The sequence below is a fragment of the Urocampus carinirostris genome, chromosome 20, assembly GCF_059441175.1.
Source record: "Urocampus carinirostris isolate Australia breed hairy pipefish chromosome 20, RoL_Ucar_1.0, whole genome shotgun sequence".
NCBI classification, from domain to species: Eukaryota; Metazoa; Chordata; class Actinopteri; order Syngnathiformes; family Syngnathidae; genus Urocampus; species Urocampus carinirostris.
The window spans coordinates 7,763,363-7,777,470 of record NC_142368.1 but is presented as its reverse complement, the minus strand read 5'-3'; the positions used below and the strand labels follow the sequence as shown (position 1 = coordinate 7,777,470).

Genomic DNA, 14,108 nt, shown 5'->3' with positions numbered 1-14,108 from the left:
TTCGTTCGGTTTGGAAATGTATTTTCGTTTGTGTCGTGATTGCCTAAGTGAAGTCACCTGGGGCAATCGTTTGGCGCGCTGGAGCGCACTTCCTGCTTGGCTGACGTTTTCCTCTTAAGTGGTCTGCGTCCGGAGATGGACGTCAGACCGTACTCTTCGTATCCCTGTGTGTTTCTCCAGACTGCAAAGTACCTACGACTCCTCTTGCCTGATTCATGCCTGCCTTCCGTTTTTGACCTGTTTCCGTCCCACGTTTTTCGACCTGCTCTCCCGCCCTGGCCATCGACTTACCTGCTAAGCTGTACCTTCCACTTACCTGTCACGGAGCTGCCATTCCGCCCAAAGAGGTTGTTGACCGACAAGCGCCGGCGTCACAAGCCAGCTCCAACAACTCTTTCCAATAAAAACTCCTTTGAAACAAACGCTATTGGATCCGAGAGTCCGTCCTGGTTCATGACAGTTTGGCAATTTGCATACTCGGCAGCCAATTGGAAGCCAGCATCAAATAACTTCATGCTTCCGGACTTTTCCGAGTGTTATAAGGTTGTGCATTTACATATCATTTTGCAAAGTAGACGCACAGAGAACACAAGAAAAATGGATAAGTGGTTCGGAATCAAGCCAAAACCTCAGCCCCATAAGAAATATTCAAAAGAAGCTAAGAACATTTATGACGCTACAAAACGTAAACGTACATGAAAAGCATAGTGGAAAGATGAGTTCACGTGGCTTGTAGCAGATGACTCAAAGCAAACATTACATTAATGGAGATGAGTAAATACAGGTACTTAATACTTTGCTACAATGTTGATTTTTTTTTGCGATGAGTCGTCCTATTGTGAAAAATGGGGCAGGCAACTTTATGGCTGGGCAGGCAACTTTTCAGAGTTGTCTGCCCTGGTGTCCGCTAACTTTTTCCCATGAGCTTACCTGTCAACCTCCACGCCTCCATGCCCGTACACACTGTCGTATTTTCCCGTACAAAATACAAAATAATCGTAAACCATATATTTTTTTTCCGAATGATGCATGATGGGAAATCCCCAGGCGGCATACGCATGCGATTGACAAATTTGCGTTTTTCCGTACAGATTTCCTTGTACGTCGTACTCGTCTTAAATTGCATAAAAAACGTACTTTGTACGTCAAAACCGTACAGGTTGACAGGTATGCATGAGTTTCAGACACTGCTCAAGTTCAAGTCATGCACAATGCTAATGCAGTTAACATTGCTGACAAGGCCGCTAGGTTCAGGACTCTTAACGATAGCATTTTCTCTGTTGCCAATAAATCCAGGGGCTACGGTTTATAATATGGCCACTAGCTTTTAGCGCTCTAGTCAATAACATTAGCTCTGGTAGCTGGAAAATGTGACTATAACCATAAGCCAAAACAATTGTGATACTTTTTCATCCACTGACTAATTAGTCAATTATCAAGTTCAAATCCTGCTAATGCCAGAGCAAATAACCTGCCTGGCACTTGTGCTAGCTTTAGCACTCTTGGCTAGTATTGAAAAAAACAACAAAAATCATTTAATTTTACGAGATTGGTCTTATTTTTGAATAATCTTCTTATACAGAATTTGAGATATTTGATTGATTAATCGCCAAGAACTGTGTTGTAAGCCTAATAGTTCATACCTAAAGGCCCCTGTCCAAAGTAATAACACCCCAAATGGTTTTACCCACAATGCATTCCAATCCCAGGTGTGTATTAAACTTTAACACGAGAGAGGATGTGAAAAACACACAAATTCGTCTTGAAGCACACTATTGTACTTTGCCAAGTGGAGCAGAAATATTCCCCCGATCCTGACAAGATAAGTGCGTGAACGCTGCTGTGATTTCTGAAACATTGGAAAAAATAATAGCGGCATACAGCTGAGGAGAGCGCCGACCGGTCGATCACAGAACAAGCAATGCGGGGCGTTTACTGCTTTTCGGACATCAAATTTAACGCTGGGGCCCGAATGCAACACGAAGACGAAGGGTAAAGAAGGCAATTGCCAGGGGCACAAACCTGAGACCAATTGTTATATATGAAATTGAGATTCCAGTTTGCCCTACCAAGTATTAATGGTTTACAGTAGTTCCAAAGTAATTCAAAATACGATGACGAATCAACAATGTCAAAACAAAAATTAAAAACACAAAAAAAGTATCTTCCTCCAGTCTCCAGTATCCGGTATCGATCCTGTCTGTCCCGTCCTGTCCGGTATCATGCTCCAGCATCCGGTATCGATCCCATCTATCTCATCCTGTCCGGTATCTTGCTTCAGTGTCCAGTATCCGGTACTGATCCTGCCTGTCTTGAACTGTCTGTTATCTTGCTCTAGTCTCCAGTATCCGGTATCGATCCTGTCTGTCCCGTCCTGTTCGGTATCTTGCTCGTGTATCCGGTATCGAGCCCATCTGTCCTGTCCTGTCCGGTATCCGGTATTGATCCCGTCTGTCCTGTTCTGTCCGGTATCTTGCTGTTGTATCCAGTGTCGATCCCATCTGTCCTGTCCTGTACGATATCCTGGTCATGTAAACAGTATCCGGTATCGATCCCGTCCTGTCCGGTATCTGGTGTCGATCCCGTCTGTCCTGTCAGGTTTCGATCTCTTCTGCCCAGCGATCACAGAATCGCTGGCGTTTGTGTTCCTGCGCATTACTGCCCCGTTCCCGTATAATAAAGCTTGTGTGAAAACGTTACGCATCTGGGTCCACCGACTGTTTGGGTTCTGACAGTATTACTATAATACACATATACTACGATAGAATTATTGCCACTAAAATACTGCAAAATTACTACAACACTAAATTACATTTTGTTGTTGAAAACAAGGATTTGAAATTGTGTTGTGCTTTCATTCGGAAAAGGAAAATAATATATGATATAAATCCTACAAAAAAAACACAGTTTTATTATAATACAGATCTACTACTATGGAAATATTACAGTATAAATACTACAAAAATACAACTACAGTAATATTAATATTATACAGTAATCCATCCATCCATCCATTATCTGTACCGCGTATCTTCAGTAGGGTCGCAGGGGGTGCTGGAGCCCATCCCAGCCATCTCCGGGCAGTGGGCAGGGGACACCCTGAACTGGTTGCCGGCCAGTCGCAGGGCACACAGGGACAGACAATTTGCTCACTCATTCACACCTAGGGACAATTTGGACCGGCCAATTAACCTGACATGCATGTTTTTGGAATGTGGGAGGAAACCGGAGTGCCCGGGGGAAACCCACACAAGCACGGGGAGAACATGCAAACTCCGCACAGGAAGGTTGGTAGCTGGATTTGAACCCATGACCTCAGAACTGTGCCGCACACGCGCTAACCACCGCGCCGCCGTGCTGCCCATTATACAGTAATATTAAGTAATGTTATAAATATAACATGTAGATGTCTTTATGTGTATTTATTTATTGACGAAAACATTGGATCTGTCCCCCATATCGGCCCTATGGCCAAATCTTTCAACCCAATTCGGCACCCGACTCCAAATAGTTTCTCCCTGTGTGTGTGAGGGGTCTAATAACATCCCTGACCATGGCACAATTCATTTTTATACAAACATTTACTGGCACTGAAAGTGTTGAACAATAAACGTCATCATGAAATACTCTTTGTCCCTTCCAGGAATTTACCCACAAAGCACCACATTGTATTTAGCAGATCCATCTTTCGCTGAAGTTTAAAAGACCAGCGCATTGTGAATCAACATTTACAATTTTCACTGCCTATTTGTTTGTAATTACGCAACTCCGAAGCTTTCATTCCATTCGAGAGGAGTTCCAAGAGCCTGAAACTATTGTCAGACGATAGGTACATTTATATGCAAGAGAAAGTCAGATTGGAAACGGAATATTTCCAGTACAGTGGTATATTTATATATATATACTTACGGATTTAATAGTTCTAAGAGTAGCTTTGTAAATTGAAAAGTTTGTAAGTATAGACGCATTTTGAATGTAAATTCGCTAATCCGTTCCAATCCCCGCAAAAGTAGAGAAGGATATTATTTTAATAAATCATAAAAAAGCATCAGAACATAAAACTAATACAAATTAGTAGTAGATTAGGGCACAACATAAAATGAAACATAAAATGAGGGGCACATAATTTAAAAAAGAACAACAAACAAAGAATAAAGGAAATAATAAAAATATTCATTTACCGTTTTCCTTTTTTGAAAAACTTATCCAATGAAGTCTGCTTTTACAGAGATTTTTACAATACATTATCATGAGTGATAGCCTGACTTATCAACACTTTTCTTGGTGATTCCTTTCCACAAATTCTGAAACTTCGTGGAATTTTGTTAAAATCTCTTTAATTTTTTTGGGGCAGCTTCTCCTCACTGCCATCTTGCCAAAACCCCTCTTCCTCCTCGTCTCTGAACTGTGAACTGTGTCAGTGACACGAAGAGCATGCTGGGATAACACATGTGCACTGGGTTGCTAAGATGATTTTAAGAGATAACCAGTTTGTTTACTGACTTTGTAACCTGAAAAGCCTTTTAGACAAAAGGCAAGATATTTCCTATTCAGTTACTTCAAAACCTGAAACTTTCTGTATGTAGAGACATAAGTAAGTAGAGGTACCACTGTATATTGATTAAAAAGCTTTTGGTTTTTGGTTGTTGTCACAATCCTGTCAGTTGCCCGCTGATTGCCCTCACCTGCGCTCACTCCTTCAGCCCCAGCTGCCACTCATTCCCTAATTATCCCTCTCCCTATTTAAGCGCTTCCTTTCCGGTAACTCCTGGTCAGTCCGTCAGCGAACCTCAGCACATACAAGGCAAGCACTTTTTGACTCCGGCTCCTGTTTTGATTCTGACCTGTTCCTGCATCCCGCCTGGTTCCGTCCCCTGTTTCCTGTATCGATTCCGTGTCCCTGGCTTCCCGATCATCTCCGGTTACCTGACTTGCTTTCGATCCTTGACTATATTACGTTCTCCTGTCCCGTCTACCCAACTTGCTTCTGATCTCCGACCACGCTTCGTTCTCCTGTCCCGGACTTGACTTGCCACCTGTCACCCTCCACGAGGGCCTCCTGCTCCTTCTTCCCAGCAGCACCAGATCGCTGTCTTTTTCCTCTCGCCCTGACTTCCCCAATCCCCTAATAAAGCATTGTGTGAAACGTTACGCATTTAGGTCCACTGCTTGTTCTGGTCGTGACAGCACGGACCGACCCAGAGGGAACGAGAATGAAGTGCTTAAATAGGGAGAGGGATAATTAGGGAACGAGTGGCAGCTGGGTGAGGGCAATAAGCGGGCAAGTGACAGAATCGTGACAGTTGTACCCGTGACAGCAAGATGGCAGACAATCATATCAGCTCCCTTTGGGTGAGCATCATATCATTGAAAACATACAAATAAATGCACGTTTGAATTATAGATCATTTTTGCTCATTACTAGAATCAGTATAGTTTTTTGTTTAATGATTGGCGTTTTCTAACGCTAGGAGGCGCTAGATAATACTCAAATTCCTTGAATGTCTGAAGTTGAATGCTAGCCTTGTTGTCGAAATACTCACAAAAATCATGTACAAGGCGTTACCCGTTTCCTCTTTTGGCACGAGAACGATTTATTCGGATTCCTCCCAAAATCCATTATTCCGTTTCAAATCAGATTAGCGCTTGCACGTACACGTAGCCAATGTACTGCATATAAGAAGTACCACGGCAGCAGAAGTGACAGGTAACTGCTTCGCCTTTGTGTGCGTGCGATTCATTCCGCACAAGTTGAAATTGCTCTCCTGTACAAAAAAAGCGAACAGGGCTAGAGTTAATAATTAATGAGTGCTGATCAAGGAGAGAGCAGAAAATAGCTTGGATGAGCTCATATTCCAACTCCCTTCAGGAATATTTCATTACAAAAGCGAATGCTGGAATATGATCTTGATAATGTTCGCCTTTTGTCTTCCTATTTCCTTTTACCTCATTCAAGGCGAGCCGTTTATGGGAGAACACAACTTTCATGTAGATACCTTGTAAGGACCAGAACGGAAAAAGGACCCAATTGCGTAGCGTTTACCACAAGTTTTATTGAAGGAAAGAGGAAGGGCAGCGCCCACGATCACTGGACGCGGGAAGCAAGTCGCTCTCGTACTCGAATTGTGACCCGAAAACGGAAGTGGATCTTCCGTAGGCAGCGATGGCTGTTCCAGGGACAGAAAAACTGGTCAGTAGCCAAGACTGGGGAGGGCAAGGCGTGGTCGGGGTCGGAAACGAGTGGTAAGCCAGAACGGGAGAGTAGACGTAGTCAGGGACAAAAGAGGTCATAAGCCGGGACGGGAGAGCAGATGTGGTCAGGAGAAAAACAGGTCGTAGTCGGAGACAGACGGGAGAATAAACAGGACAGGTGAGAGTCAGGGTCGAAAAAGGCTTGCCTAGTATGCACTGAGGTTCGCAGACGGACTGACAACAGGGGACAGACAGGACTGGGTTCAAGTAGTGACAGGGAGCCAATCAGAACCTGCGGCGTTTGGCGCCAAATGAGCGGGCACAGCTGAGTCACATCAGTAATAATGACTTACCTGTCAGTGGCATTGAAAAAGACTACTGTAGACCACTTGGTTTTGGCATACCTACCTCATGATGTTTTCATATTGCAAAAAAGAATAAAGTGTTTTTTTGGACCCTGATGTAATTTGCCTCACTATATGGCATCATAACCAATTATTAAAACCTAAGATTGAGCTTGCCTAAAACAAACACATGACTTTGCAAATGAAGTACTTCATTTGTCTCTAAAGGCGCTTTTCCGCTATATGGTCTCAACCTGTCTCTGGGTTTTCCATTATGAAAAAATACTTGGTTTTTGGACCCTGGCACCAGAGTTCTTGGTACCCTTCTTTATCGATATTCGAAGACACAGTCCCAGGGACTAAAACATCACATCAGTCACTGCTGACCACTGATTGGTCAGCAGCGTCAGTCACTGCCGACCCCTGATTGGTCAAAGGTTCGTCCAAGAGAGTTTCAGCTAAACAAAGCCGCCATTGTGCCGCCGTTGCGCACTAGCCAGAGCTTTTTCGCGCACAAGAAAATCTAGCCAGTTCACAAAAATAAGTGCTCGAAATTGCTAATTAAGATGCAAATTATATAAAAGTTACAGTGCACGAAGGTAAAATACAGGGGTTCCCCTGACCTTGTGTTCTAAATGCAGTATTTGGAAGTCAAGGTTGAAGTAGTAGTTGAGTAAAGTCAGTAGAGTTTTTCGAGAACCGTTTTTTTTCGGCTCAGCTCACTAAAAGGAACCGGCTGTTTCGGGTCCTAAACGGCTCTTCAGGTTGTTTTTGCTTGTTTCATCCTTATATGACGAAATATTATGTAAAATTATGCACAAAATGACTTAAAGGAAGGGGGAATAGAATAAAAAAGAAAAAAATACCAAAATGAAAAAGTAGTGAAAAGCTGAGAAAAAAAGAAACAAAAGGAAGAGAAAAAAAAGAAGGAAAAATTCAGAAAAAAAAAGCCAAGAAAAAGAAACAAAGGAAACAAAGAGATCAAAAAGAAAAAGTAACAGCTAGGAAAAAAATCAACACAATGAGATTTTTTTAAAGGAATTAAAAAAAAAATAGAAAAAAACTGGGAAAAAGAAGAAAACGTTTGTGTTGCATTCAAATAATTTCCAATTATACCAAGTCAATCTTTTTGCCAACATTGTACTTCCACTAAAAAATGTGATTAAACACAGTTGTGTATCGTGCAACCAACTAAATAAGCCCCCAAAAATGTTAGTATTATGCGACAAAACATACCAGGAAAAAAGAGAAATGGAAATCTTGTGAAAGATCTGTTGTAAAAACTAATGACATTTGTAGGCCGTACAACCTTTGCAATAATACATTAGTCAATTCATTCAAAAATGAAAAAAAAATTTGCATTGCCGGAAACTCAGCAAAATGTAACGTGATGTCAAGTTTTGGACATGTTTGATAATGATTTAGTTGCCACACTTGGGATTGCTGTTGCTCACTGTTGTTTCAAGCGTTGCTCACCGACTTTGTGTGAACGCTCAGACCCGTAAGGAAAATTACAGGGAACATTGTCCGCAATTCTGCCCAGTGGTGAGTTGAGTCCATAAACGAATCTCTTCAACACATATGCTATTGGCGGTACTACCTCCCATAATACCTCGCAATCTTTTTCGTTCAGAGTCTCGTGTAACAAACTTCAAGTTGTTCACTACCTATTTAACAAAACTTGCAGGATGCTAAAGCGTGAAGCAAAAACAACGTTAAGATAGTTGAGATTGTAAATACATATGAAGAAAACTTTCTGATTTACTGCCATCCAATACTGTATTTTTTTGTACTTTATTCATTAGCAATGGGTCCCAAAATTTGCAATGATGCTAAATGAAAAAGCAAAAACATGATAGCCATTGAAACAAAGCTTTTGATAATGAAGAAATTTTAAGAATTGATACTAATCGTGCTATGGAATATGGCTGTAACTAATCAATAATCGGGGCAATTATTAATCATAAAGAGCTATTAAAGCAACCAATTCTTCTAAAGGCATTATAGTTTTAATTTTAATGTGAATAATAATATCAGGGTAATATTCTTATACTTAAGGCCAGTTTCCTCTTATAAATATTTTATTTTTGTCTCTTTAATTTTTTTCTTCTCTTTAAAGTATTTATTCTGTGTTTATTATGGATTGCCATGTCTAATCTTGTTGCATATGATGTTTTACAAATTTGATATAAATCACAATAAAGACAAATGCATTAAATTAAAATAAATCTGCTGTCTTCTCCGCCCCTGCATCCATCCACTACTCCACTCTACCAGCTCAAGGCACGTTACCCCAAAAGTAAATACAATTCCATTTTTCCTTTACAGGTACCGTAAATTCCGGACTATAGAATGCACCTGATTATAAGCCGCACCCACCACATTTTAAGCGGAAAACTGATTTTGTACATACACAAGCCGCACCTGTATATAAGCCGCATGCGCCCACATTTAAACATGTAACACAAACACAAAATTAACCCAAACCCGACTTCAATTCCCGCGATTGAAACTAAATGGGAGGGGGGATTTTTTAAGGGTTATTGTTCTATTTTCTTTATTAATTATCCATTATCCGTTATCGGTCAGTTCATAATTCGCTACAAAGCCAAAGAGCCAGGACACTTACTGTCAGCCAAAAGGCCGAGCTACGGTCCTAGCCTCAAAGCCTTGCTGCGATCAGTGCGAATGCATTGTTCCTGGAGGTACTGCAATACCGGGCCGATGCGTGGAGTGGACAGAGCAAGCTCTTATTCCATTTCCAGATTGCAAAAATCAAGACTCGACCATAATTGCGGCAGTACACAAATCCATAATGTCCTTCATCTAAGTCCACAGTCCAAAAATCACAGCCGGCAAAATGAGCGGAAAATGATACCGGTACTTAAGGTTTGATGCAGACCTGCAGAGTCCAGGTCCCGTTGAAAGTAATCCAAGGAAAAAAGTGTATATTTCCAAAGGGTGGGAAAAATATATGAGATGAACACATTTACTGACGCAACTCCTTTTTCTTTAACCAACTTTTTACCCCCTCTTCTTTCCTTGTCTGTCCCTCACCTTTAGCGGTCCCCACTTAAACTCGGCACCCCGCGTTTGTTCCGCCCCTCATTATTCGTTCACACGTGCAAAACATATCAGAATAAGTGTCTAAAATAAATACAAATAAATACATTACAAAAATATACAGTTGCAAATACATATTATACATGGGTTACACATATTTACAAAGAAAGACGGTACACCGAGAGAGTTTTCAAAGCTTTAATAATAATAATACAGCTTTGACAAGGCAGTTAATGGCAGCAACACTCGAGCGCCGCTAGCGGCCGTTAGAAAAATTACATAAATTGGCTGCATCACTGAATAAGCCGCAGGGTTGAAAGTTAGGGAATAAAGTAGCGGCTTATAGTCCGGAATTTATGTTATACTCATACATAATATCATTTGATCAGATATGCCACATATGTAGTAGTTACGATATACTATTTTGCGGTTTCAATGTTTTTATTCCGGGTGTTTGTATCGAAACAGCAAATTGTCATGGTTCTATTCGATTTCACCTTACAATCTTCACTTTAGAACGGATTCATGTTGCATCTTGGGGGTCTACTGTAAAAGTATGACGTTTATACCCATCGGTGGCCCTGAATATACCTTTTTCTAAAGGTTTCCTGATTTATATTCCCGCTTTGTAGTATTTCTGACCTTTCTGTCCTTTCAAATGGTCGCAACGGGCAGCCATTTTGCAAGAAGCATGTTGAGTGACCTTGGCCCGGTCCCTTGTGGTTGGGGGGACACGACGCTTTCTTTTCGAGCGATCCTGATTAGCGGTCGGGCGGCGAGCAATGGACGGGAACTAAGTGCCGCAGTGCAGAAGGCCATCGAGGATCCGATAGCAACATTTTTATGGTCGACGGGGCGGACGGGAGGTGATGACGGGGGAACCATATCCTGTGGTGCATGCCAGGCAAAGGTAATAAAAGGACAGTTCAACAGAGGGTCGAGCAGGACATTGAATCTGTGTTGGTCTCGACGTGAACAAGGAATGGCCATTGTGTTATGTTCTGGTGCGCTTCCTTCCACCAAAAATCGCTGATTGGATTTAGAAGTCGGCACAGGTGATTCCGATATCCACACACCTGTCTCTAATTATCCTTTGTCTTTATAAGGACGTTTTGGACAGCACACGTTGTCGGGTCACTTCAATTCCATTTTTAGTTCAAACATTTTGGCAGTGGTTTAATGCCCAATTGTTAGTTTGTTACTTTATTCCTTGCATTGTTTATTTTTGAATTTGGTTTCTCGTTTGGACTATGTCAGGTTTGTCCGGACCAGAACGGAAACAGGACCCAATTGTGTTACGTTTTATTGAAGGAAAGAGGAAGGGCTGCGCCCACGATCCGGTGTTCGCTGGGCGCGGGAAGCAAGTCGCTCTCGTACTCGGATTGTGATCCGAACACGGAAGTGGATCTTCCGTAGCGAGCGATGGCGATGTCGGTAGCCGGAAATGGTGTGGTCGGGGTCGGAAACGAGTCGTAAGCCAGAACGGGAGAGTAGGCCTAGTTGGGGACAAAAAGAAGTCGTAAGCCGGGAGAAAAGGGAGAAAAGACGTGGTCAGGAGAAAAACAGGTCGTAGCCGGAGACAGACGGTAGCAAAAACGGGACAAGTGGGAGTCAGAGTCGAAAAAGGCTTGCCTAGTATTCACTGAGGTTCGCAGACAGACTGACAAAAGGGGACAGACAGGACTGGGTACAAATACTGATCGGGGGGGGGGCAATCAGAACCCGCGGCAGTTAGCGCCATGGGAGCGGGCACAGCTAAGTCACATCAGTAATCATGACAAAGTTTGTTTTTTCCTTGGACGTTTTGTAGTTTCGTTAACCCCTGTTTGTCACTTTGTACCTGCTCTTGTTATTAAATACCATTCATCTTTTTGAGCACCCTTACCTCCAGTTTCGCTTCCCCCACACGGGTCCATCACCCCCAAAAATCTCTTGACAGTTAGACAGATCTATATTATAGTATAGCAATTTTTCAATGGATCTGAAATTACTTTTTTTTTAATGTAGTTTTGGAGAAATTATGTGATAATAATACACAATATTGTATGATAATTCATGCAACATTTTGTTTTGACTCTATTCATCTTTAACTCATAAACTGCCTGTCATGATTACCCAAGTGGAGCCACCTGGGGTAATCATGTGGCGCGCTGGAATGTGCTTCCTGATTGGTTAATGCTCCCTTTTTAAACGCGTTACGCGGAGAACTCTTTGTCGGAGGATTACTTTTTACCCCGTTTGACTCGCCTGTTTTTCCTGGGTATTTTTGACTTGTTTACCTGATTCTGCCTGCCTCCGATTCGACCTGCTTTCGTCCCACGCTACGATCTTCTCTTCAGTCCTGGTAAACTCGACCTGCCTTCGTCCCACGCTACGATTGATCACGTCTCCCGCTAACCCTTACGCTTCCCCAAATAAAGACTTGTAACGAACGCTCTGGGGTCCCCTGCTCTGTTCTGGTCCTCCCTGACACTGCCAGCCCAGTTCAAATGTATTTTTACAATATAGTTAGGTTTTAGGGAGCTGGACCCAAACACAAATACACAGCCTGAGTGACAATAAATTTTTGAGGGCAAAGGTAATTACCAAAAAGCTCTCCACACGTAGGAGGAATGGACAAAACTATACACATAAAACACAGTCCGTAAAAAACAGGTATCCAGAGTTCAAGAAACACAGTCAACAACAGGAAAAGTAACGGTGCAATAGCTTCTGCTGTTGGCACAGTCCTAAATACCCATTCTCCTAAATAAAGTCAGGTGTGGGTCCTATAGCCATCCTGTTGGCAACCTCTGGAAGACAGGAGCATGCTTTCGTGTAGTTGCAGTCAATGTCACCAAATTATCTATTGTATATATTTATCTGTTATAGGAGAGCAACTGATAGTGGCATCCATGATTATTCAACAGTTGAGGATTAACCCTAGTGTCAGTCTGAAAAATGTTATCATTAAGTCATCTACTTAGATATTCTAATGCAGCATTTGAGGAAAAAAATGGCAATTACATTTTGTCAAAAGTGACAAAGAGCGTTCCTCAATTATCACTCGAAAGTGGCAATAAATGCATGGAAGATGTGCATATTGTGCTAAAATATTAAACACTTTTTGATACGCATAAATCATTCACAACATCATTAGTGCACGGCGGCCTTCTTGCAATCCGAGCTCAGTTTTGCCATTACACTAAGCGATTCACTGTCAATCTCAGGTCAGATTTATTAGAGATTTGAATTCACACTTTTGCTGAGATTTTTAATATTTTATAGCAAAGCTGCCATTTTCCCAGCACCTCAAAACAGTCTGGCACCAGAGGATATCCTCATCGTGTCAGGACCAGAACAGAAACAGGACCCACTCGCGTAACGTTTACCACAAGTTTTATTGAAGGAACGAGGAAGGGGTGCGCCCACAATCTGGTGTTCGCTCTTGTACTCGGCTTGTGATCCGAACACGAAAGTGGATCTTCCGTAGCGAGCTATGGCGGTGTCAGGGGAGGTAGCTGGGAATGGGAGAGCAAGACGTGGTCGGGATTGGAAACGAGTCGTAAGCTGGGACGGGAGAGCAGACGTGGTCGGGATCAAAAACGGATCGTAATTCGGGACAGGGGAGCAGACGTGGTCGAGATCAAAACAGGTCATAGCAGGAGACAAGCAGGAGCAAAAAAACGGGACATGCATGAGTCAAAAAAGGACTTGCAGTGTAAAAACAGATATTCGCAGATGGACTGACAACAGGGGATTGACAGGACAGGGTTTAAATAGTGGGGAAGCTAATCTGTCAACAAGCTGCAGCTGGCGCCACACGGGCGGGGCCAATTGGGCGCCATGGCAACCGTGACACATCCATACATCTTTGCCGACTTTAACAATAATAAGCAAAAAACGGTTCAATTGTGATTATCTATGACCGATGTATGCACCCGCTGAAAGAAATGAAGTGAGAATCGAAAATGTTTTCCCCGTAACAAGTCCAAGCTGCTTTGTCTCGCCTGTGGGAAAAGACAAGACAGCGAGCGGGCCTCAACCGAGATGAATAATGCACCTTTCAAAGTCCCCACCGCTGATCCGACAACCCAGTCCCCCTACAACTAGAAAACCCCGAGGTGCGCCGCCACCGCCGTGTAAAAAGCTTTTTACCGCCGTACCCCGTGGCACCAAAATCATGTTCAGAGCTCACAGAGGCCGAATCGAAATCCTCATCAAGCCGTCCCCGAAGGAGTCGCAGTGAATCCAGGGTTAGCCTCACACGGGGCATCGATATCAATATTCCGGGGAGTGCTCGGGAAAAGGCGGAGAAGGGAAGCTGGAGAGAGTCTGACGCCGACTTCGACGGTATTTGATAAAAATGAAGACGAACGCGCGGTGAATTATTCACGTGGGCCAAAAATAACATTAAAAAAACATTGTTGTCAACTTCCTGTGCATTCCTGAGAAACAAAGCAACAAGGGTGCAGGAGAGTTGGTGTCATTACACGCAGAGAAGGGAAGAGTTGCCCAAAAATGTACTCA

At 42.7% G+C, this 14,108-nt stretch overlaps 1 pseudogene; it reads right to left on the bottom strand.

Annotated features, from left to right (window-relative positions):
* Positions 1-9,219: 9,219 nt before the first annotated feature.
* Positions 9,220-9,387, bottom strand: LOC148346133 (U2 spliceosomal RNA; annotated as a pseudogene).
* Positions 9,388-14,108: the final 4,721 nt, after the last annotated feature.